At 42.7% G+C, this 25,938-nt stretch overlaps 1 protein-coding gene across 1 annotated transcript in view; it reads right to left on the bottom strand.

The window, feature by feature from the left end:
- Positions 1–21,595, bottom strand: part of LOC129820190 (calcitonin gene-related peptide type 1 receptor-like) — a 94,546-nt gene extending 72,951 nt beyond the window's left edge. The window contains exons 1-2 of the mRNA XM_055877173.1: positions 21,169–21,595; positions 20,818–20,950 (exon numbers count right to left, since the gene is read on the bottom strand). The gene's annotated coding sequence lies outside the window, so the exon portion shown is untranslated. The remainder of the gene's footprint in view (positions 1–20,817; positions 20,951–21,168) is intronic.
- Between the last annotated feature and the right edge of the window lie 4,343 nt (positions 21,596–25,938).

The raw sequence follows: 25,938 nt of genomic DNA, 5'->3' as shown, positions 1-25,938 counted from the left end.
ATAAATATCACAAAGAAAAAACAGAAGACATTAAAAAATGATTTCTTATGCAAATGAGTGATCATGCCTCAGCAATTTTCATACCTTTTTTTAACTAGGCAAGTCAGTTAAGAACAAATTCTTATTTTCAATGACTGCCTAGGAACAGAGGGTTTACTGCCTTGTTCAGGGGAAGAACAACAGATTCTTACCTTGTCAGCTCGGGGATTCAATCTTGCAACCTTTCGGTTCCTAGTCCAACACTCTAAGCACTAGGCTACCTGCCTCTCTATGAGAAGATGAGAACATTATGACAGTCAGAAATGAGGTATGGGAGAAGAAGAGAAAGGCAGCGGTTGGGTTGCAGGGAATCCAGATGAATGTGTATGTGATCATCTCATTGTTCTGTTGGTTCCCCGACCGTCAGTCAATCAGCACGCTAGCTACCGCCAAACCACAGAATTTATTGCCTGCATGGTTGGAAGTTTCTCCTCTTCATGCTTTCTCTTTTTTTTCTTTTTTTTCCTTTCTGTCTTTCTTTCTCTCACTCTTTCTATAGATGTCTCTCTTTTTCTCTTTCCATTTATTTTTCAACAGTATTTTTGTACGATTGTTCCAGATTTGATTATTTTCAGGGACAGCCAGAGAAGGGATCCTTAACACAGCGTGATTTTCGTATTCCTATCACCCAGTTTCCTTCAGAAATGACAGCGACATGAAAGGTGTATAGGATGCTACTATATGCTACTATTTCAGGAGTGTGTTTCAGAGGATGCACGAGGCTACCTGCCAGGTAGTTACATTTCAGCTGTGATTCTGATGTCGACCATCTTCTTTTCTTTTTACTACCATTTTTTGATTTAGCAAAATAATTTAAAGATATGAATTTAAAATAAACCCTTTATGTTAACAATTACTTTTTTTGTGAATTTTTTTATGGCAAAAATCATAGCTTTGTTAGCAGATTTTACAGCATTACAATAAATTGCAATAAAAATGAGAATATCACTGAAAAAACTATTGAAATAAAATCCTTCCATGTGGGTCAGTGGTCTAAGGCACTGCATTGCAGTGCTAGGGGTGTTACTACAGACCTGGGTTCATTCCTGGGCTGTGCCACAACCCACCAGGAGTTCCATAGGACACAGTGCCATCTGGGTTAGTGGAGGCTCATTGTCCTTGTGGTGGGCCAGTTGCTTGCAAGCTGGTTGCCAGTTGAATAGTGTTTCATCCAACACTTCCGTATTAAGCTGGTGGGTTTTAAGGAGTGTGTTTCAGAGGATGCACGAGGCTACCTGCCACCTTTGAGTGTTTCAGAGGACGCATGACTCCACCTTTGCCTGTTGGGGAGTTGCAGTGATCAGACTGAAAATTGGGGAGAAAAATGGTCCCAAACTGTTAACCCTTGTTTGGGTCTGTGGGACCTATTTTCAATGTTTACTAAAGGAAAATAATTCTGTGAAGAACATGTAAAAGAACACATTTTCATTGAGTGCACACTGGACCCGAGGGTAATAAAAGTGTGGGAAAAGTGTGTGTGTGGGTAGGTGAAAACCAGTAACAATGAAACAAAAAGGTCTGCTGTGTTCCTTAATCTCCATCTTCCTCCTCCCTAGGCCTGCTGTTTCAACATAGCACCAATAACCTGTCTGTCTCCCTGGCTTTCTGCCTGTATGCCACTTTTCTCGCACTCTTTATACTTTTCGTAGTGTGTGAAACTACACAATGTTTTGCGGGAACCTGCACAATGTTATTACAATACATTATTTCGATAGATTCGATACATTGTAAAACATTCAGTATTTTTCCATACTCTACCCCAGCCAGGTGCAAATTGGGGGAGGGGCACAACAAATAAAAAGCTTTGCATTTGTGGCTCCTTACCATAATCAATGAGTTTGGCAAAAATGATCTCTGGTCATAGGGCCTTAGACATACTTTTTGCAGAGAGAGAAGCTAGTGTGGAAGGAATGTCTTCCACTTTGGAAGATTAAGAATTTTACGAATATGAGGATCATGTCTCTGTCAATTCGGAGTCTGACAGTGAGTTGGAAGAAGAGGATGAGATTGACCGTCAGCCAGTTCCAGGACCAGCCTGTCAGCAACCAGCTCATCAGCAGCCTGCAGGAGGAGAAATATGGATGTCAAAACATTGTGAAATTGAATGGTCATCTTTCCCTAGGAATAAGCCACCCTGCATGGCTGGCAATGTGATAAGGATGCAACCAGGGCCGACGCGGATGGTGGTTACTCATGTACAGGACATAAAGTCTTCTTATGAACTGTTCAGTACCAACACCATCCAGAAAATAATTCTGGACTGCACTAATTTGGAAGGAAGATGTGTTTTTGGAGAGAGATGGAAGGAGATGGACCAAACTCATTTATATGCATACTTTGGGTTTCTTATCCTTGCTGTTGTTTTCAGATCTAATGGGGATTCCACAGAATTCCTGTGGGATGCAGAAACTGCCAGATAGCATTTCCGTGTAACAATGTCTCTGGAAAACTTCGACATTATTTCCAGGATTATCCACAGCTCGGCGGCAGAGAGACAAGCTACTGTAGCTGCAATCAGGTCAGTGTGGGACAAGTGGGTGGACAGCCTACCCCTGTTTTACAACCCGGGGCTCAACGTTACTTGCAAGTGTATATGGGGAAGCCAGATGGAGGTGCCCCTGAGAAGAACCAAGGGATGTGGGTTGTCCTAAACGTGACACAGGGACTCCGTGGCCACAACATCACATGCAATATTTTTTTTTTACGTTGCACAAGCTGGGACAGGAGCTTCTCAAGAGGAAGCTGATGATGGTAGGAACAGTACGAAAAAACAAGCCAGAGCTCCCACCTCAGCTGTTGAATATACGGAACAGGCCTATCAATTCCTCTAAGTTTGTGTTCACGGCAGACACATCCCTAGTGTCCTACGTGCCAAAGAAAGGCAAAAATGTGGTACTCATGAATACGCTACATAGGGATGGGAGAATCTGTGGCCAGGAACATCAAAAACCAAAAATTCTAATGGATTGCAATGCCACAAAAGGAAGGGTGGACAATTTAGACAAGCTGGTGACTGGCTACAGCTACAAAAGAAGAACCCTAAGCCGGCCACGTGATATTCTTCAGCATCTTGGACATCTCGGCGTACAACGCGTTTGTCATCGGGGTGGCGTTGAACCCAGATTGGAACAGAGGGAAGCTCCAGAGGAGACGTCTCTTTCTCGAGGTGCTGGGCAAGGCATTGGTAACACCTTAAATCCAGAGGAGGCAACATATCCCAAGGACCCCAGCTTCTGCAGCCATCGTGAGGAGGATTCAGGAGGAGGATGCTGGTGCCCCATCCGCCCGACCCCAGAACCAACAACTCCAATAGCAGAAGTAAGTGTGAGTGATTTTGTTGCGTGTGTGTCTGACTCTCCTAACTTGGCCTGCTGTAACTATATATGTGAGTGAGTGAGTGAGATGTTAGTAAAATTCCTGAACTAAGTGTTTTCATCATTCTAGATTGCAGGCGGTAGCAACAAGAATAAGCGGTGCCATGTGTATGGACCCAAGAAGGACAGGAAGACACAGTATACGTGCATCAAGTGCAAGAAATACATTTGCAACACACCCACAGTAAAACTCTGTCCCTCATGTGGTGTGTAGACCAGCCTTAATCTGTGTTCAATGGGGCTCATTTATCATTTCCATAAAATACTGTATGTAAAATTTGTCCTTGCAATTTGTTCAGTTTAAAGCAGTAAACATGTAACGGTCATCGTTGCATGAAGAAGTGGACCAAAGCGCAGCGTGGTAAGTGTTCATGATTTAATAATTAAAGTAACAAGTAACAAAACAACAAAGACAACAAACGAAACTGAAACAATTCTGTCTGGTGCAGACACAAAAACAGAAAACCACAACCCACAAAACACAGGTGGGAAAAGGATACCTAAGTATGGTTCTCAATCAGAGACAACAATAAACAGCTGCCTCTGATTGAGAACCACACCCGGCCAAACACACAGAAATAGAAAACATAGAACAGAGAACATAGAATGCCCACCCCAACTCACGCCCTGACAAACCAAAATAGAGACATAAAAAGGATCTCTACGGTCAGCGCGTGACAAAACATCAATAGTGATGAAAACCTTTTCATTTATATATGTTCAAGATAAACATGATTTATTCCACCCATGCCTTGATTATAATTGATTTTTCTGACAAAAATCACTTCTTTTTTTTATGAATAGTGCTTTTATTGATGAATGTAATCGAGCAGAGGTAAATGGTAAATATTCACCATGTATGCTGTCTATATTTCTTGTAATTGATATAAGTCAACATCTAAGGATTACGTATTTTTATGTAAATTTTTATGGCTGTATTGTTTTAGAAACCCAATAATGTGTCACTTTCCTGACCTATTTTCTGTTGTTTTTGTATGTGTTTAGTTGGTCAGGGCGTGAGTTGGGGTGGACATTCTATGTTATGTGTTTCTATGTTGGGTTAAGTGTGTTGCCTGATATGCTTCTCAATTAGAGGCAGGTGTTTGACGTTTCCTCTGATTGAGAACCATATTAAGGTAGGCTGTTCTCACTGTTTGTTTGTGGGTGATTGTTGCTGTGTCTGTGTTTGTGCACCACACGGTACTGTTTCGTTTTGTTTAGTCTGTTCGTGCGTTCTTCGTTTTATGTTAGTTCGCATGTTCAGGTCTGTTGACGTCGTTTGTTGTTTTGTAGTTTGTCTTGTATTTTTATATTCGTTATTATAATTAAATTCATTATGTCTACATACCTCGCTGCGTGTTGGGTCCGATCCATGCTCCTCCTCGTCTGAGGAGGAGAACGACTTCGACAGCCGTTACAGAATCACCCACCAACAAAGGATCAAGCAGCGGGGTAACGGGCAGCAGCAACAGCAGCAGCGGTACAAGGAGGAATGGACATGGGAGGAAATCCTAGACGGAGAAGGACCCTGGGCAGAGCCAAAGGAGTGTCGCCGCCCCAAAGCGGAGCTGGAGGCAGCGAAAGCGGAGAGGCGGCATTATGAGGCGCTAGCAAGGCAGATCGGCTGGAAGCCCGAGAGGCTCACCCAAAAATGTCTTGGGGGGAGGCTAAAAGGGAGTGTAGCTGGGTCAAGTAGGAGACTTGAGCCAACTCCCCTTGCTTACCGTAAGGAGCCGGTCAGGGCGGAATTGGAGGTGAGCGACGCAGAGACAGTGAAGGAGTTAATGGGGAAATTGGAGGAGAGAGTTATGAGGGAGGTGCTGGTTTGGTGCATAAGGCACGACATCCGCCCGACTGAACGTGTCGGGGAGTTGATGTCATCGGGAACAGCTCTCCATACTCGTCCTGAGGTGCGTGCTAGCCGTCTGGTTAAGACTGTGGTATAGCCTCACGCACCAAGCCTCCTGTGCATCTCCAGAGCCCTGTTCCTCCTCCACGCACTAGCCCTATGGTGCGTGTCTCCAGCCCGGTACCACCAGTTCCGGCACCACGCACCAAGCCTCCTGTGCGTCTCCAGAGCCCTGTACGCACTGTTCCTTTTCCCCGCACTCGCCCTGAGGTGCGTGCCCTCAGCCCGGTACCACCAGTTCCGGTACCACGCATCAGGCCTATAGTGCGCTTCGAGAGTCCAGTGTGCCCTGTTCCTGCTCCCCGCACTAGCCTTGAGGTGCGTGTCTCCAGCCCATTACCACCAGTGCCTACACCACGCACCAGGCTTCCTTTGCGTCTCCAGAGCCCTGTACGCACTGTTTCTTCTCCCCGCACTCGCCCTGAGGTGCGTGCCCTGAGTCCGGTACCACCAGTTCCGGCACCACGCACCAGGCCTAGAGTGCGCTTTGAGAAACCAGTGTGCCCTGTTCCTGCTCCCCGCACTAGCCTTGAGGTGCGTGTCTCGAGTCCGGTACCACCAGTTCCGGCACCACGCACCAGGCCTACTGTGTGCCTCAGCAGGTCAGAGTCGGCCGTCTGCCCAACGCCGCCTGCACTGCTCTTCTGCCCATCGCCGTCTGAGCTGCCTGCACTGCTCGTCTGCCCAGCGCCGTCTGAGCTGCCTGCCTGCCCAGCACCGTCTGAGCTGCCTGCACTGCTCGTCTGCCCAGCGCCGTCTGAGCTGCCTGCCTGCCCAGCACCATCTGAGCCATCCGTCTGCCCAGCGCCGTCTGAGCCATCCGTCTGCCCAGCGCCGTCTGAGCCATCCGTCTGCCCAGCGCCGTCTGAGCCATCCGTCTGCCCAGCGCCGTCTGAGCCATCCGTCTGCCCAGCGCCGTCTGAGCCATCCGTCTGCCCAGCGCCATCTGAGCCATCCGTCTGCCCAGCGCCATCTGAGCCATCCGTCTGCCCAGCGCCATCTGAGCCATCCGTGTGCCCAGCGCCATCTGAGCCGTCCGTCTGCCCAGCGCCATCTGAGTAGTCCGCCAGTCAGGAGCTGCCAGAGCCGCCAGCCAGTCAGGAGCTGCCAGAGCCGCCAGCCAGTCAGGAGCTGCCAGAGCCGCCAGCCAGTCAGGAGCTGCCAGAGCCGCCAGCCAGTCAGGAGCTGCCAGAGCCACCAGCCAGTCAGGAGCTGCCAGAGCCGCCAGCCAGTCAGGAGCTGCCAGAGCCGCCAGCCAGTCAGGATCTGCACTCCAGTCATGAGCTGCACTCCAGTCATGAGCTGCCCTCTAGTCATGAGCTGCCCTCCAGTCATGAGCTGCCCTTCAGTCATGAGCTGCCCTTCAGTCATGAGCTGCACTCCAGTCATGAGCTGCACTCCAGTCATGAGCTGCACTCCAGTCATGAGCTGCCATTCAGTCATGAGCTGCCCTCCAGTCATGAGCTGCCCTCCAGTCATGAGCTGCATCTAGTCCTGAGTTGCCCTTCTGTCCTGAGTTGCCCTTCTGTCCTGAGCTACCTCTCTGTCCTGAGCTACCTCTCTGTCCTGAGTTGTCTCCGCTATTTAGGAGGGGCCTTGGTGAAGGTTCCTGGACCAGGGTCGGGGGCGTGGGTCGCCACTCAAGGGGCGCTAAGGAGGGGGACAAAGACTATGGTGGAGTGGTGTCCTAGTCCTGCGCCGGAGCCGCCACCGCGGACAGATGCCCACCCAGACCCCCCCTTGAGTTTTAGGGGTGAGCCCGGAGTTCGCACCTTGAGGGGGGGGTTCTGTCACGTTCCTGACCTATTTTCTGTTGTTTTTGTATGTGTTTAGTTGGTCAGGGCGTGAGTTGGGGTGGGCATTCTATGTTATGTGTTTCTATGTTGGGTTAAGTGTGTTGCCTGATATGGTTCTCAATTAGAGGCAGGTGTTTGACGTTTCCTCTGATTGAGAACCATATTAAGGTAGGCTGTTCTCACTGTTTGTTTGTGGGTGATTGTTGCTGTGTCTGTGTTTGTGCACCACACGGTACTGTTTCGTTTTGTTTAGTCTGTTCATGCGTTCTTCGTTTTGTTAGTTCGCATGTTCAGGTCTGTTGACGTCGTTTGTTGTTTTGTAGTTTGTCTTGTATTTTCGTATTCGTTATTATAATTAAATTCATTATGTCTACATACCTCGCTGCGTGTTGGTCCGATCCATGCTCCTCCTCGTCTGAGGAGGAGAACGACTTCGACAGCCGTTACATAATGTTGTGGGTCCATCAGACCCGCGAACATTGTGTGAATAACAAAAACATGAACACCACACAAGGGTTAATGTAGCCTGCCTCTAGGGGGTTCTGGTTATGTAGCTCTGCTTATTGTCAGGCAACAAAGACAGTTCAGCTGAATTGGCACCCATTGGGACAGAGTCACGATAGAAGCACCGGAATCCTCTCCCTGGCCAACTAATCCTCATCATTAATCACATCCATAAAATAAAACATTTAACCTAACTGCCACATGTTCAATCACATGTTGTGTCAACAGTCAACACCACATTATTTAAAGAAATCCCCAGTCATCTGAGCTGCATGCCGTATTAGGATTCTTGGAAAGTTTTTGTTAGCTGAGAATACAAAGGATCCAGTTTCTATAGCAGATTCGTCGGTCACACGGCATTCCCAGTCCTGGAACGTGGCCTCGTTGAAATATTTCCCAAATCATGAATGAACAGCACCATCAGGACATTCTTCACAGTTTTATTGTGCCTGAATGGATCTAAATCCATCATTAAGAAAAAAATATGGTGCCCGCCATAGAAATATAATAACTAGAACGGAAAAACGTCCCTCAGACCATGGCAATTTCACTGCATCCACATTGACTTGATTGTGAAGAACCCCTCTAGTGTATTTTATTTCTATGTGAAAACCACTCTAGTGCCTATTTTTTTTATATGGTGCTAGTGGCTCTATTCCCTGCATTGCAGCCTGTCATATTGACTCCTACTGATGAAGTAAGAGGAACTAGATGGGGGAAACATATTCTGGCACATCCCCAAGGGTTATTTACCTGAAATATGATGAATCCTGTCATCTGAACCATGTTCTCATTCACAGTAACGCATCGTGGGAGAGCAGTGTTTGATCACCACACCAGGCGCTGCCTCACATGTCTAAGTGGGGACGTTGTGTCTCAGCAGAGAGCAATATCAGAAAGGGTAAAGAGGAGAATGTTTACCTCTAGTGTTCGACAGACCACATTTGAGGTAATAGAATGTTGGTAAGCTTGTGTTTGTACTCACACGCAAACCACTAATCCAGGTCCCTCAAATGTCACAATGACAAAGGTTGTTGTTGCCGTGGAATATTCAATCAACAAAATTGTGTTCCGTTTTTAAAAAATGGCTTGCACATGTTTTGGTGAGATACAGAGAAGAGAGAGGGTGCTCTTGGAGGGGAATCATCATTTAAAAGCAAAAGGAAAAATTCGAACCACAAATGGGTGCTAAGTGGCATTAAAAAATAGAAATCCAGGCACTGGTGTGAGTTTGAAAGTTAAAAAACTTTAATGTATGGGCTAAGTCAAGACATTGTTAAATACCGGTGTATTTTAATAATTAAATGTGATTGTAATTAAGCCATGAGCACTGGGACTTTACATGAAAGGTAATTAACATCACTTCGGTCATTTAAAATTCTCTTTCTTGAAATACTGCATGCCTAGCCCTAATTAAGAAAATAAGCACCCTAACTTCTGGAAGCACCCTAACTTCTGTCTACTCTCATTATTCCGTCTTAACCTATTTCATTATCAAACGAGTGTTAAAAGGAAACACTAATGGTCTTTAAAGGGATGTATTTTTATGATTCTCTGTTTTGGTTAATCTATGTGAACAGTCAGTGGGCTCAAAGGTTTATCTCACCAGAAGCTCTTCTCCTATCAATGCCTGGCTTAGGTGTTTTCTTTAAATGTGCAGTGAGCCATTCAGTCCAGTCCACTACACTCTCTCTCTCTCTCTCTCTCTCTCTCTCTCTCTCGCTCTCTCTGTTTCTCTCTCGCTCTCTCTGTTTCTCTCCTTCGCTCTCTCTGTTTCTCTCTCCTTCTATCTCTCTATCTCTCTCTTTCAATTCAATTCAAGGGGCTTTATTGGCATGGGAAACAGATAATAAACTAAAGTGAAATAAACAATAAAAAATGAACAGTAAAGTTCCAAAAGAATAAAGACATTTCAAATGTCATATTATGTCTATTTCTCTTTCTGCCCCCCATCTCTCTCTCCTTCCCTCTGCCCCCTCTCTCTCTCTCCTTCCCTCTGCTCCCTCTCTCTCCTTCCCTCTGCCCCCCCTCTTTCTCCTTCCCTCTGCCCCCCTCTCTCTCTCCTTCCCTCTGCCCCCTCTCTCTCTCCCTCCCTCTGCCCCCCCCTCTCTCTCCTTCCCTCTGCCCCCCCCCCCTCTCTCTCCCTCTCTCTGCCCCCCTCTCTCTCTCCTTCTCTCTGCCCCCCTCTCTCTCTCCTTCCCTCTGCCCCTTCTCTCTCTCCCTATCCTTTTCTCTGCCCCCCTCTCTCTCCTTCTCTCTGCCCCCCTCTCTCTCTCCTTCCCTCTGCCCCCCTTCTCTCTCCCTCTCTCCACCTGATAGCATTACCACAACTGGCCTCATAGCAACCATTTAGAGAGCAGGAAGGGAAGAGTCTGGACAGCTAAGTAAAGTCTAAATTACCCCACTATATACTAATCACACAATGGGGTATGGCCTAATGCTTTTTATGGGTAGCAAAGCAATCTGCAGTGGATATTGTAAGCTAATTTCCCAGGTCTGTCTAATGTGAGATACTTTGCACAGATTTAACTAAGTTTGTGAAATCATTACATTTAGGAATTTGCCTTTGTGGTGCTATTAATTTGATTCAGTCTTAAAGCATTTTTGTTTCTGATGATACTGTATATGAGAACAAATTGGGACTATCTAGCATTGTTGGGAAGTTTCAGTGGACAAACTTATGATGAAGAATGGCCATCCGTTGTGTTGTATTGATAAGAAGAGAAGCTAATAAGTCATTTTCAGCCAGAAGCTCTGAGCATTCATAATCAGTCCTGTGCATTTTTCTTATCTCTCCCATTTGTATTTCTTTATTTCAGATCGTAATAATGCAACTCTGCAACTGTCTTGGTAAAAATAGCATTTATCGTTTTAAGACATCGTAAATAAACGTTCTCCTTTAATTCTTCCATTTACTAAAATATACTGTTCGACGGATGGTCCAGGAAAATGTTGATAACCACATGAAAACACTTCCCTGTTGCTGAGTCTGTACCTTGGCATCTGGGGTGAGCATGCCACAAGTGAAAAATGTACATCTAGACTTGACCCGAGTTTTGTACTCTTTATAGATCACAGACACGTTGAGGCCGGTCCTCACATTTGTTTTGAGTTGGCTAAGATTTATATGCTGACAATAATATTTAATAAACTGCTCTAGAGTTTCTGCCTGGAGTTCTGAGGGAATGTGCAATCTATTACTTTAGAATTAGTTTTTGTGATTTATAAAAACTATTTGTTTAAAAATCCATGGCAAATCAAAAACAGTGTAATGCCAATTCTTTCAAATGATTTTACTGACTTTGATATAAAGTACAGCATATTACAACTGATTAATGAAAAAAAGTGGACTATGGCCATTCCATCTATTATGGCAAACAGCATACTCCCAAGTTATTTCACTGCCTGTGATAAAGTTGTAGAAAAGGCACATGTAGTTGGTGGAATCGCCGTTTAATTCATGACCACTTGCGCAGCTGGGCCAGAACGCTTTACTTAGGTCAGGTGGAAATGTCCGACATATCTCAACTCATTAAAAGGAGGAAATCGCCAGCGCCCGACCTCGCTAAATTCTCTTCCCCAACTCCGTCTAATCCAGACATTCTGTGCGTCCACGAATCAACGTAAATCCACTGAATCATCTGAACCATGTGTTGCGATCGGGAGAGCAGGTCATAAATTATTACCGCGAAGCGCGCCTTGGAGGGCATGCTTCAAAACTACTGTGTTATGTCAATGGACAATGATCACGGCCCTACAAATCATCACAGGCCAATTATGCCATTGATATATGTTTCAAATCTAGAGAAATGACGTACATACACTACCAGTCAAAGGTTTTAGAACACCCACTCTTTCAAGGGTTTTTCTTTATTTTTACTATTTTCTACATTGTAGAATAATAGTGAAGACATCAACCTATGAAATAACACATACTGAATCATGTAGTAACCAAAAAATGTTTCAACAAATCAAAATATATTATATTTGAGATTCTTCAAATAGCCACCCTTTGCCTTGATGATATCTTTGCACACTCTTGGCAATCTCTCAACCAGCTTCACCTGGAATGCTTTTCCAACAATCTTAAAGGAGTTTCCACATATGCTGAGCACTTGTTGGCTGCTTTTCCTTCACTCTGCGGTCTGACTTATCCCAATTTGATTGAATACATGATATTCTGTTTCCTTTGTTATGCAGCACAGACAAACTACCCCGTATATAGACCACTTCGTGGTTAAAGGAATTCCTGCCACAGTCTCCTCCATTTCTATCAGTCACCTGACCCGTGACCACCCGTTCACCTTCACTATTGTCAGTCATACCTGTCCAGCTACCCACACAGATTCCAAAACCTTTCAAAAGTACTGTGTAGTAGAACATATCCAAGTAAATGAAAACATGTCAAGATCTTTAAAATAACTGATAGAAGAAAGAAAAGAAGCGAGTAGAACCCAGAACCCTTTATGTTGACACGTAGGTGGCTCAGAATAAGCCTTTCTATATATGGTAATCCATCTGTGGTTCATAACTCATGAGTCTTGATAAACTCCTTATTTAAGTCCAGAAAACTTGCTCACATTCTTTTTAGTGTGTGCTTTCAGTTATCACCAGAAGAAAATACCTTTCCCAAGAATCCCTTCTTTCCCTTCCTCCCTTTCCATCTCGAAGACAGAGTGATGTGCTTTTCTAAGGTTTTCTCCTCTCACTCATCATCGCAACCTGGCAGTGAAAGGCAAAGACAGGCAGAGGCAGCCGATGTATCATTATCTATCAACATCATGAGTAAACTAGTTCATTTTAATCAACGGTTCTATCTCTCTGACATGGCAGACGTTTTGAAAGAGTTTTCAAAGTTTCAGCAGAACTTAAATGATACAGTTTTGGTAGCTAACGAGACAGCATTACTGGAGTTTTAAATATAAAAATGTGTGATGTGAACCAAACACACCAACATTTTGTCAAACGCTGAAAAAAAAATATATATATTTATCAAAAGAACAAAACAACTTGCTGAGATGCAGTGTAGGTGAGATATAAAGAAAGAAAGAGAGTGTACAGGGCTAGGTTCAGAAAGGGGAGTAGCCATGTCCGAAATACCCTTACTTGCGTTCTAAAGAGTAGGCATTTAGGGTATGCGAAAATATAACGTTTTATAGTACGGTATGTGAAATTTTGAAAACTGAGTATGCTTTAAATGCCTGGATGTCATACTAACTTGCCTTTTCATCTAGTAGAATCTGCTGCACACTATTGAAGAAAATAATTGTCTTTCGAGACCCACTTGTATTTGACAATAGCTGATAATGGCATGAGGTGACACGCTGTACTGAAATGAACGAATGGCGGGAATAAACACAATTGTGCATCAGATGACACATTCTCAGTGTGGAGGAGTAGTATGTTGATATTTGTTGCTTACTGCATACATTTGTACAAAACAGTACGTTCTAAATAGTATGTAGTTGATTAGTACACAGTATGTAGTTTTAGTAAGTAGTAGGCAAGACAGATTTCAGACATGGCCAATGGGCTACAGGACACTAGTTATTTCATCATGAGCCCTCGGTCTCTAGTTAAATAGTTCACTGAGGAGCATGCTCTGGTTCAGGGACGGAGAACTCAAGCCAAGCCGTTATATTGCTCTGACAAGCTTGTTTAACGGTAGCCGGGGGCCTGTTCGCCACTGACCGTGGTTAGTAGCACTCAACAGATTGTTATCTAAGGGTGAGTTGATGCATGTTAGTGCAGCAATGTAGAAATCAATAGCATTATGTAATCAATTGTTTTTAACCAATTTAAAACCAATACATGTATCAAGTATAGAGTCTAACCCCAAGCCCCCTCTCTCAGAAGGGGAAATTGGTATTATAAAAAAAAATGTGTGGAGACAGTTACACTGTGTAAACAGTGTTCACATAACAGTAGCCTGGATAAGAGTACAATTGTGCAAGTATATTTAATGTTTTAATTATATTTTTGTAAATTTGACAACATTTCTCATCTCCTGTATCCACTTTTGTTTTGTAACCTTCTCAGGAGATTGAGAAGGATTAACAGAGGAGAACATCAATCCTTTTCTTCTGCTTCCCAAATGGCAGCCTATTCCTTATATGGTGCACTACTTTTGACCAGAGCCCAATCGGTCTTTGTCATTGCCATTTTGGGATGCATACTTCCTTTGAAGTCACCAAGACAGGCCCCCGGGTTCATAATCAATAGAAGAAAAACAAACCAATGTGGGGTTGATTGTTCCCGGCGTACCTTATGACAATTAAGCATTATAGGCTGCTTGTACCAAAGTTACAGTTTAATATAGGTCGCCAGGCCAAACACAATCAATCAGGAGTAGATCAATTAATTCCCATTGAGAGACTGTCTTGACCGAGAGACTTGGGAAGGGGAAGCATAATCAGTCAAAATGATAAATGTCTCACAACGGTTAAGGAATGTACGTAAGAAAATTACAGCTGTATGAATGATAATTTTCAACCAGACAGTTATTCCAGTCTCTCTGATAGAGGCTTGTGTGATATTTTGATTGTAAAACAGTGGTGAAGCCTTTTTGCTAGCTAGGCAAAGTCTGTGGTTCTTCCGGCTGGAATGAGAACTAAGTATTTAATGCTGTCAGTGTTTTCCTCCGTTTTTAGCAGAAGCTGATCCGTTGTGCCCTTTTCATCCAATCCTTATGATGTGTAGATGTATGACGCATAGAGCGTCTGCTCTATGCGTCATACATTGTATCTACGGTTTAAATCCCCATGACCACGATCTCAAACAATCTGCAGACAGACTTCTACCCTGTGTGAAACATGTGCACCAGTCAGGCCTCACGTCTTGCTCCTCATTGTAATCAGAGGGCTGATTTAAATCCTGTGCATGCCAGTCTCTCTTGGCTAAGAGTTGAGGAGAGACTGAGTGCATCACTTCTTTTAATAAGAAACAGAAATGTTTTGAAAATCCCAAATTGTTTGCATAGTCAACTTACACACAGCTCTGACACACACACTTACCCCACCAGACATGCCACCAGGGGTCTTTTCATAGTCCCCAAATCTAGAACAAAATCAATAAAGATTACAGTTTTATATAGAGCCGTTATTGCATGGAACTCTGTTCCATCTCATGTTACTCAAAAAAACAGAAACCCGGTTTTAAAAAACAGAAAGCAACACCTCGCGGCACAACGCCTCTCCTCTATTTGACCTAGATAGTTCGTGTGTATGTATTGATATGTAGGCTACATGTGCCTTTAAAAAAATTGTTGTAGTTCTGTCCTTGTCTATTAATGTTCTGTATTATGTCATGTTTCATGTGGACCCCAGGAAGATTAGACAGCTAATGGGCTATATCACATCTGGCCGTGATTGGGATTCCCATAGGCCGGTGCACAATTGGCCCAGCGTCGCCGGGGTTTGAACGGAGTAGGCCGTTATTGTAAATAAGAATTGTTCGTAACTGACTTGTCTAGTTAAATAAAGGTTAAATAAAAAAATACAAATAAATAGGGATCCTAATAAAATACAAAAAATACCAAATGCTACTGAATGTCAGTGATCATCAGAGAGTGATCATATCTAAAGCTATAATCTGGCTCAAATTTTAGATAGCCATAGGAGTAACAACACGGCTGGCTGAGAAACAATGCATGGTTCAACAGTATTCCAGCTGTCTCCTACTTTGCTGAACTGAATCCTCACATTTCTAAGTGAAATCTACACACGAATAGTATGGTGCATTAACTAACTCAAAACCAAAAGTAAAACCAATGTTTTTGGGAGAACCACTGCCATTAAATATCCCCTCTGCTCTCTCCAGATGAACAGTTCCATTAACAGAAACCCTCTCCTCTTCCTTCTCTCTATCCACAATCCATGTCAATTAAATATGGTCAGAGTATGACCCCTTCACTCAGGAGAGAACGAGAAAGCTATCAAGGGAGACATGACATTGACACAGAGAGGAAGTAATAGTCTGGAAAGGGCAGGGGAGGCGATCCCTAATGAATGAGAGAGAAAGATTTCCACAAAGGCCCAAATTAACATATACTAAAAAATAAAAAATAACTTTTACCACAAGCATATGTATGGCTTAGTTCATTTATATGAAGGAGTAATCTCCGTTCTACACGTCTTCTGCTCACTGATCCTAACCATTTTAGATTGGATACTGTAACGATGATGCTGAGAGTCAGGAAGCAGGTGCATGTGACGAGTTTAATAATAACAAACGTAGAGCGATACAAAACAAGCACGCGTCTGGACATGAACACAGAACCAATACTGCCTGAAGAGTGATGCTAGGGAGTGGTAGATAAAGGGTGAGTAATCAGGGTAATTATGAAGTCCAGGTGTGCCTCATGATGCGGCGCAGGTGTGCGTAATGAGGGTTGCCAGGTGTGCGTAATGAGGGTTGCCAGGTGTGCGTAATGAGGGTTGCCATGTGTGTGCAATGAGGGTTGCCAGGTGTGCGTAATGAGGGTTGCCAGGTGAGCGTAATGAGGGTTACCAGGTGTGCGTAGTGATGTGGTGCCAGGACCGGTGGTTAGTAAACCAGCAACGTCAAGCACCAGAGTGGGGAAGCGGGAGTAGACATGACAGATACATTAGGGTGCATTGTATCAATAATGAAACAACAGTAGGAAAAAAGCTGTAAAAGCAAATTGCCTCCATGTAGGAGTGTTGGGAGAAATGGCATTTTGAGAAAAATGGCTTGGCTGGGTTCTGAGGTTGTCCATGGTATTTTCATGATGAAAACAAACTCATTACTGACATGTATATTTTAATTAATTGTACACCTTAAACAAATAGCAAATGCCACAAAGTAAAATCACAATAATTCATAAAAATCTTTCCAAAAACAGATGCCACTCCCTCATTGGACTACATTACATCTGAATCAGAGCCAATATCTCTACTCTCATAATAGAATCAGAGCCTATATCTCTACTCTCGTAATAGAATCAGCCTATATCTCTACTCTCGTAATAGAATCAGCCTATATCTCTACTCTCGTAATAGAATCAGAGCCTATATCTCTACTCTCATAATAGAATCAGCCTATATCTCTACTCTCGTAATAGAATCAGAGCCTATATCTCTACTCTCGTAATAGAATCAGAGACTATATCTCTACTCTCATAACAGAATCAGCCTATATCTCTACTCTCATAATAGAATCAGAGCCTATATCGCTACTCTCATAATGGAATCAGACTATATCTCTACACTCATAATAGAAACAGCCTATATATCTACTCTCATAATAGAATCAGCCTATATATGTACTCTCATAATATAATCAGCCTATATCTCTACTCTCATAATAGAATCAGCCTATATATGTACTCTCATAATATAATCAGCCTATATCTCTACACTCATAATAGAATCAGCCTATATCTCTACTCTCCTATATCTCTACTCTCCTATATCTCTACTCTCATAATAGAATCAGCCTATATCTCTACTCTTATAATAGAATCAGCCTATATATCTACTCTCATAATATAATCAGAGCCTTTATCTCTACTCTCATAATAGAATCAGCCTATATCGCTACTCTCATAATAGAATAAGCCTATATCTCTAATCTCCTATATCTCTACTCTCATAATAGAATCAGCCTATATATCTACTCTCATAATAGAATCAGCCTATATCTCTACTGTCATAATAGAATCAGCCTATATATCTACACTCATAATAGAATCAGATCCTATATCTCTACTCTCATAATAGAATCAGCCTATATCTCTACTCTCACAATAGAATCAGCCTATATCTCTACACCGCCTTTCCTTCCAGTTCTCTGCTGCTATTGACTGGAACTAATTGCAAAAATCACTGAAGCTGGAGTCTTATATCTCCCTCTCTAACTTTAAGCATCAGCTGTCAGAGCAGCTCACTGTACCTGTACACAGCCAATCTGTAAATAGCACACCCAACTACCTCATCCCCATATTATTACTTACCCTCTTGCTCTTTTGCACCCCAGTATCTCTACTTGCACATCATCATCTACACATCTATCACTCCAGTGTTAATGCTAAATTGTAATTATTTCGCCTCTATGGCCTATTTATTGCCTACCTCCCTACTTTCTACATTTGCACACACTGTACATAGATTTTTCTACTTTATTTTATTTTAGTTATTGATTGTGTTATTGATTGTACGTTTGTTTATGTGTAATTCTGTGTTGTTCTTTTTGTCGCACTGCTTTGCTTTATCTTGGCCAGGTCACAGTTGTAAAAAGAACTTGATCTCAACTGGCCTACCTGGTTAAAAAAAGGTGAAATTAAAAAAAATCGCAATAAAATAGAATCAGCCTATATCTCTAATCTCCTATATCTCTAATCTCCTATATCTCTACTCTCCTATATATCTACTCTCATACGCTCTGCATAGGATCAAGTGTGATCGAAGCACTCTCACACAACTATACTGTACATCAGCTCCACCTACTGATGCAGACGGGTGTTCAGTATAGTATAGGTAGACAGTGTAGTATAGGAGAGCAGGGGGATACTGATCTTGGGTCAGTTTAGCATTTTTTTAGGAATGAGGGAGGGGAAGCTGATCCTAGGGCCATACCTAAGGGAAAGTTCATCCCGGAGTGTAGTATATAGGACTGAACGTTAGGTAGACACAGCAGGGCTCAATCACTGGAAATGGTTAATAACAGCTTAGAGTGGGGAGAACTGGCACACCATCGAACACTATCAAAATAGATTCAGAGAGAACAGCTCCTCTTTGTGTTCCAGCAGCTTAAAAATGTCTTCGGTAGTTCGAAGACAGCTGATCATGTTGCTTCAAGAACATGAGTGATATGCACTAATTTCAAACTGACAGCACACATATTGCAACAATTATACTTGTAATGTAATATTCACATCCTACCATCGTTAGCTCTATGCGTTGTCCTCCAAGCATGCTTCAGGGTCCCCCGCTGTCTATACATTTCATTACTATGTTATGGGGACTTCATTGTTTGTGGAAGCAGCTGCATCCACACATCAGTGTGAGCAAGTATCCAAAAGGGAGCTGTATTCGCTCACACTAGCTTCATGCACTACTGTGTATTTTATAATGGAAGAAAACTCAACACGTCATTCTGGCTGGATAATGTCTTGACATAGCCCGCAGTAAAATGTTTTACTGTCGATAAAAGAGAAAGACATATTTTAGAAAACCACTTCAAGATGAAGTTGCACGAAAGCATGTCTTACACAAAATCTACAGTACACAAAAGCCGCAAGGACTAAATGTCCACACAACAACTAACACATTTCAATCACATTTCATTTAAAGCTACAGTTTGGGATTCAAAAAACAATATGGAAGAATGGAAATGGCTGCGGGGGGATAGTGTGTGTGCGTGTGTGTGTGTGTGTGTGTGTGTGTGTGTGTGTGTGTGTGTGTGTGTGTGTGTGTGTGTGTGTGTGTGTGTGTGTGTGTGTGTGTGTGTGTGTGTGTGTGTGTGTGTGTGTGTGCATGCACGTGCGCGTGTGTGTGTGGCATTTTCCCAGGGCACATCCCAGGGACATGACAGCAGCAAGGTTTAACTTTAATTTGAATTGTATCTCCCTCCTTGCTCTCCAGACTCTCTTCTCTCTGCTGTCCCATCAGTCGGGCATATCTGCCTCTCCACTCATCACTGATCACACAGCTGATGTATTGCTCCCCAATCTCACAGATAGGAAGAGCAACCAGACATAGGCAACTCCAATAGGCCAGTGTGTTCGTGTGTATGTGTGTGTGTGTGTCTGTCTGTCCTAGTGTCCCTTCATATCTGTGTACATTGCTTTTACAGCCCCTCAGCCCGTCTCAAATCAATACCGGTTCAGTCAGACAGACAGACAGACAGACAGACAGACAGACAGACAGACAGACAGACAGACAGAGGGTAATACATTTCCTTAAACATGATTACATTAACAGAACTCATCTATTCAACGAGGCATCCCATTTAGATATAGCCACACTAGCCACCTGGGTACTTTCTGTCCCTGGCCCGGTCAAAGTAGTGCGGTATGTAGGGAATAGGGTGCCATTTGGCTTGTAGCCTTACTGATTCTCTGTAAGTATAGATTTAATGTATAAGAGGAACGGTTTAAGGCTCTGTCATGGCAGTTATCACTAGATTTAGTCTCGTTATGAGAAGTCCATATCAAGTCGTCTGAGTGGACACTCTGTGGTATTAATAAGGCTATACCACACACTGATTTATACAAGAGCTTGGTAATCCAGTATGCTTGACTTTTGGTCCAGCATTCTGTCTGTGAGAAGTTGATAACAGCCACTGTCTCCCCAGACACAATCACCACACCTCATTCACACACTCTTCATGAGGGAAAAGGGGTGCTGCTTTAGGCACATGAATAATATTAATGCTCAACTGGCTACTTTGGAATTGTCTTGTAAAATCTTGTGCTCCTCTAAATGGCACTGCTAGGACACAGAACTGATTCAACTTGAAATCTGCCCAAACCACTGAGAGGGAAAGTGGCTATACAGTATGGAAAGGGGAAATTGTAGGCTAAGCAATGTTTTGTACATAAGCTTTGAGAAAATGTCTTACATCAGCATATCATGCTCAAAAGAAAAATCCAGAATATGTGTCAACAGCATTAGTCTATTTGGCAGGGATGGGTTTTTAAGGTATGACATATTTTAAAACTTGATACATTTTACATTACACAGCATTTTATTTGTTTTGTTTTATTTTTATATTAAATAAATCATGCCACAGCCCTATAAACCATGTTACATTGTGTGAGACCGGTTGTTTGATATGGTCAAGCAAATATGCCATCCATTGACTATATGATTCCAGAAATACACTTACACTATGCCCGTTTATAGTCACGGCTAAATCATCAAACATTTCCCATTGTGTTTCTTTGGTGTTTATAACATATTTTATTCCCATGATCTTATTCTTGCCAAATATCACCCAGCATTATACACAGAGTTGATGATGGGTCACTGCCATCCGCTCAGCACAAGCTGCGCAACTGAAAACAAGGGCGCAATTTATTTATGTAAAATTTGCAAAATTGAACTATCATCAATAACTCTTGTTTAGCAGGCTATGTTATTTTATTACTGGAGTGAGAGATACTGACAGACAAATAAGAATACGAATCCAAAAGTGATTAAATAAATGCAATAAGATAATTGAAAGCTATTACCTTGGTAAAGTTGGGTTGAAAGATTGAAATTCGGTAATCGGGGTCCTATAGTGAAGTATTTCAGAAGAGCCCGATGTTGCAGCCTATGTAGACGAAAAGCTTCTTCTGAAACTGTCTTCCATCGTCCGTGATCCTATTTAACGAAATGTCAATTTACAATATTTTTTTAAACGGAGAAGAATTGTCCACTCGATATAATAATAATAATAATAAAATCAATCAAGTGCGACAATTGCCATTGTTTAATGAATTGCAGTCATGAAGGCTACGTTTTATGACTGGCGCGTGGTTAACGCTTTCGCGGTGATAATGCCTCGTCTGTGGCCGTTAACTCTGTGACAGTTCACCAACCGGTATTCCAAGTGCATCTAACTGCCGCTTCCCGTTTCGCAGACGGTGCATGTGGCGGAGCTTCTCCTAGGATTGTCACTGCCCGGTAGGTTTCAGGACTCTGTTAAACACACTGCATGGCGAGGTGCGAGCATCTCAGTGTGCTCTTTCTTCTGACTGGCGCTCTGATCTGGGCACGAGTGATGGAGTCTTGAAAAGGACAATCCAGGTAATAAACGTGTAACCCAATGGAAATAAAGATTCCCACCGGTTGATTATTGCTGTTGTTATCATCTTCCTCCTCAGTAGATCTGATAGGCTATCTTATAAAATAAATTGATTGGATATTGATTCGTTGAGAAAATGTTGAACTAATTATTCATATTTTTATTCTATACTGAAGAAAAATATAAACGCAACATGCAACAATTTCAACGATTTTATTGAGTTACAGTTCATATGATGAAATCAGTCAATTGAAATAAATGAATTAGGCCCTAATGTATGGATTTCACATGACTGGTCAGGGGTGCAGCCATGGGTGGGAATGGGAGGGCATAGACCCACCCACTTTGGAGCCAAGCCCACCCACTAGGGAGCCAGGCCCAGACAATCTAAAACGACGTTGGAGGCAGCTTATGGTAGACAAATTGACATTCAATTATCTGGCATCCACTCTGGTGGACATTCCTGCAGTCAGCATGCCAATTGCATGCTCCCTCAAAACTTGAGACATCTGTGGCATTGTGTTGTGTGACAAAACGGCACATTTTAAAGTGGCCTTTTATTGTCCCCAGCATAAGGTACACCTGTGTAATGATCATGATGTTTAATCAGCTTTTTGATATGCCACAACTGTCAGGTGGATGGATTATCTTGGCAAAAGAGAAATGCTAACTAGCAGGGATATAAACAAATTTGTGCACAAAAAATGAGAGAAATACGTTTTTTGTTCATATGGAACATTTATAGGATCTTTTATTTCACCTCATGATTCACCGGACCAACACTTTACATGTTGCATTTACATTTTTGTTCAGTATACAATTCTATGTTTTTTCAGTGAGGTGATGCATTTGTGATTTTCAAGGCACAAGGCACAAGCAGCATTCTTAATTAATGGTCCGTCCTACCTATGGCAAAAGACAAAAAGGAGGGGCTGCAGAAACAAACATCATCATTATAGTCATCTTCAGGATTTTCTTTGTCCTGGGAATCATCATCATCATCATCCTTCTTCTTCTTTTTCTTGTACAAAAAAACAACATTTTTTTTTCTTCTTCATCTTCCTTTTTCTTCTTTTCTTCTTCTTCTTCTTCTTCTTCTTCTTCTTCTTTTTCTTCTTCTTCTTCTTCTTCTTCTTCTTCTTCTTCTTCTTCTTCTTCTTCTTTTTCTTCACACAGAGGGGGCTATGGGGGTGTGAAGCTGCATATTTATGACTTATTATTACACTGAAATGCATGATTGTCTTGTCATCTCTAAGATTCATCTGTAAATCTCAAACAACAGCGATACTTTCAAAACGCTCAGACAGTTAATCCACTGGGGAGAACGGGGTGGGCAAACAATCTTTTCATGGATGTTTTTTCTTTCAACTTTGAAAATAACTTTGCCCTTTCTGCTGCATGTGAGGAATGTTGGTTCACGTCTCTGAGAGGTCATTACATTAACCTTAACTAGCGCACATCATCTCCCAGTAATTATTTTAATACACACTGCTCATTAGTGATGCCACAATGTTAATTTAACAAGGTAGAGAAAATCATGTTCTGGGATGCGCTTGAAATGGCAATCTGTTCCCTATATAGTGCCCTTCATTTGACCAGAGCCATGGAGGTATGTAGTGCACTATGTGTGTGCCAGTTTCTTGAAATACTTTGCAAATGCAACTTATTTCTATGTGAAAACTGAACTGGTCTATTGATTACTTTTCAGTAGATGCCCTTATACAGAGCAACCTACAGTAATGAGTGCATACGGTTTCCTACTAGTCCCCAGTGGGAATCAAACCGTCAAATCTCTAACATTTCAAGCGTCATGCTCTACTGAGACACAAACCACTTGATGTCACATGGTACTCAATTACTGTATTGGTCATTGTTTTTCTTCATTTTGATGGAAAGTCTACAGGTACAAACCTAGAAGACTATGTACAATACGGTACATGTACATTCATTGGTTTGTAAGGATGGTAAATTAATACTGTTTTCCATGTTATTTGATCAAGATAAACATTTAATTTGATATGGAAGTTTTGTGTCTTTGCCATAACTTTGCACCTTTTGATGACAATTGCAGAGAAAGGGACATGGCAACAACTCTTACAATTCCAACCTTTGAATCCTGAAAGATACTGTTCTTAATTATACAACTACCTTTTTGACCAAAGTGGAGATGCAGAATATATATTTTTTTTTTCTCAAGCTACAGATGTCTATATTGGTCCACTAATACTTGTAAAGGCCCATTGCACTACTTTTGTGAAAATATATAGTTTTCAATATATATATATATATATTTATTGTAATTGTGATTTTTCAGGGGGTGCTGCATCACCTTCAGCCCCCTACTTCCCGTGGCTATTCCATACTACTAGGGTGCTTTCTCACCAGCTTCTCAGGTTTACTGTTCATTTGAGCGATATGAAGTGGAAGGGAGTTCCATGTAATAATGGCTCTATATAACACTGTAAGCTTTCTTGATTTTGTTCTGGATTTGGGGACTGTGAAAAGACCCCTGGTGGCATGTCTGGTTGGGTACGTGTGTTGGTCAGAGCTGTGTGTAAGTTGACAATGCAAACAATTTGGAATTTACAACACATTAATGTTTCTTATAAAAAGAAGAAGTGATGCAGTCAGTCTCTCCTCAACTCTTAGCCAAGAGAGACTGGCATGCATAGGATTTATATCAGCCGTCTGATTACAGCGAAGAGCAGGACGTGCCGCTCTGTTCCATGCAGCACTCTACCACACAACAATAATCAAGATAAGACAAGACTAGTTCATCTAACTATCAGAGACCAGGGAGATATAGTTTGTCTGTCCATTAGAGACCAGGGAGATATAGCTCGTCTGGCCGTTAGAGACCAGGGAGATATAGTTTGTCTGGCCGTTAGAGACCAGGGAGATAAAGTTTGTCTGGCCATTAGAGACCAGGGAGATATAGTTTGTCTGGCCGTTAGTGACCAGGGAGATATAGTTTGTCTGGCCGTTATAGACCAGGGAGATATAGTTTGTCTGGCCATTAGAGACCAGGGAGATATAGTTTGTCTGGCCAATAGAGACCAGGGAGATATAGTTCGTCTGGCCATTAGAGACCAGGGAGATATAGTTTGTCTGGCCAATAGAGACCAGGGAGATATAGTTTGTCTGGCCATTAGAGACCAGGGAGATATGGTTTGTCTGGCCATTAGAGACCAGGGAGATATAGTTTGTCTGGCCGTTAGAGACCAGGGAGATATAGTTCATCTGACTATTAGAGACCAGGGAGATATAGTTTGTCTGGCCGTTAGAGACCAGGGAGATATAGTTCGTCTGACTGTCAGAGACCAGGGAGATATAGTTCATCTGGCCATTAGAGACCAGGGAGATATAGTTTGTCTGGCATTTAGAGACCAGGGAGATATAGTTTGTCTGGCCGTTAGAGACCAGGGAGATATAGTTTGTCTGGCCATAGAGACCAGGGAGATATAGTTCATCTGACTATTAGAGACCAGGGAGATATAGTTTGTCTGGCCGTTAGAGACCAGGGAGATATAGTTTGTCTGGCCGTTAGAGACCCGGGAGATATAGTTTGTCTGGCCATTAGAGACCAGGGAGATATAGTTTGTCTGGCCTATAGAGACCAGGGAGATATAGTTTGTCTGACTATCAGAGACCAGGGAGATATAGTTTGTCTGGCCGTTAGAGACCAGGGAGATATAGTTTGTCTGGCCATTAGAGACCAGGGAGATATAGTTTGTCTGGCCGTTAGAGACCAGGGAGATATAGTTTGTCTGGCCATTAGAGACCAGGAAGATATAGTTTGTCTAGCCGTTAGAGACCAGGGAGATATAGTTTGTCTGGCCGTTAGAGACCAGGGAGATATAGTTTGTCTGGCCGTTAGAGACCAGGAAGATATAGTTTGTCTAGCCGTTAGAGACCAGGGAGATATAGTTTGTCTGGCCGTTAGAGATCAGGGAGATATAGTTTGTCTGACTATCAGATACCAGGGAGATATAGTTTGTCTGGCCATTAGAGACCAGGGAGATATAGTTCATCTGGCTATTATAGTCCAGGGAAATATAGTTTATCTGGCTATTAGAGTCCAGGGAGAGTTGGTGTTTTTAAAAGGGCAATCGCACCTGGATAAAGGTTAGACACAGCGTGAAACACAGAGCAAAGCTGTCCTCACTAGACCCCCTCATCAGACAGCATCCTCTTAGAAAGCCAAACCCGCCCACTGGTTTCCATGTTCTAAAAGATATGAGAGTGCCACTGAGAGGCCAGTGCCCTTCACAAGCAGGGAAGAGATCTTCAGCCAGCTTAAGCCCATCATTTTCATTGTTTGAGCCAGGTAGAGAGGAAAGGGAGCCAGTCAGACACCTGTTTCATGAGGCGATGCTACATTTCAGGCTCTAGAGGTGAAAATAGAGGCACGTAATGACGGCAGGCGGCAGATAATGTCATGGGTATCACATCTCCACAGAGACGATCCATCTGGCAATATCTGGAGAGTTCCCCAACTCAACCAAGTTTTGTTGTGGTTGATGTGAATAGTTAAATCGGTGCAATTTTGCATTTGTAGTGACAA

Source organism: Salvelinus fontinalis, chromosome 22 (genome assembly GCF_029448725.1).
Source record: "Salvelinus fontinalis isolate EN_2023a chromosome 22, ASM2944872v1, whole genome shotgun sequence".
NCBI lineage: Eukaryota > Metazoa > Chordata > Actinopteri > Salmoniformes > Salmonidae > Salvelinus > Salvelinus fontinalis.
The sequence above is the reverse complement of the archived record's forward strand: the minus strand, read 5'-3'. Positions and strand labels throughout refer to the sequence as shown.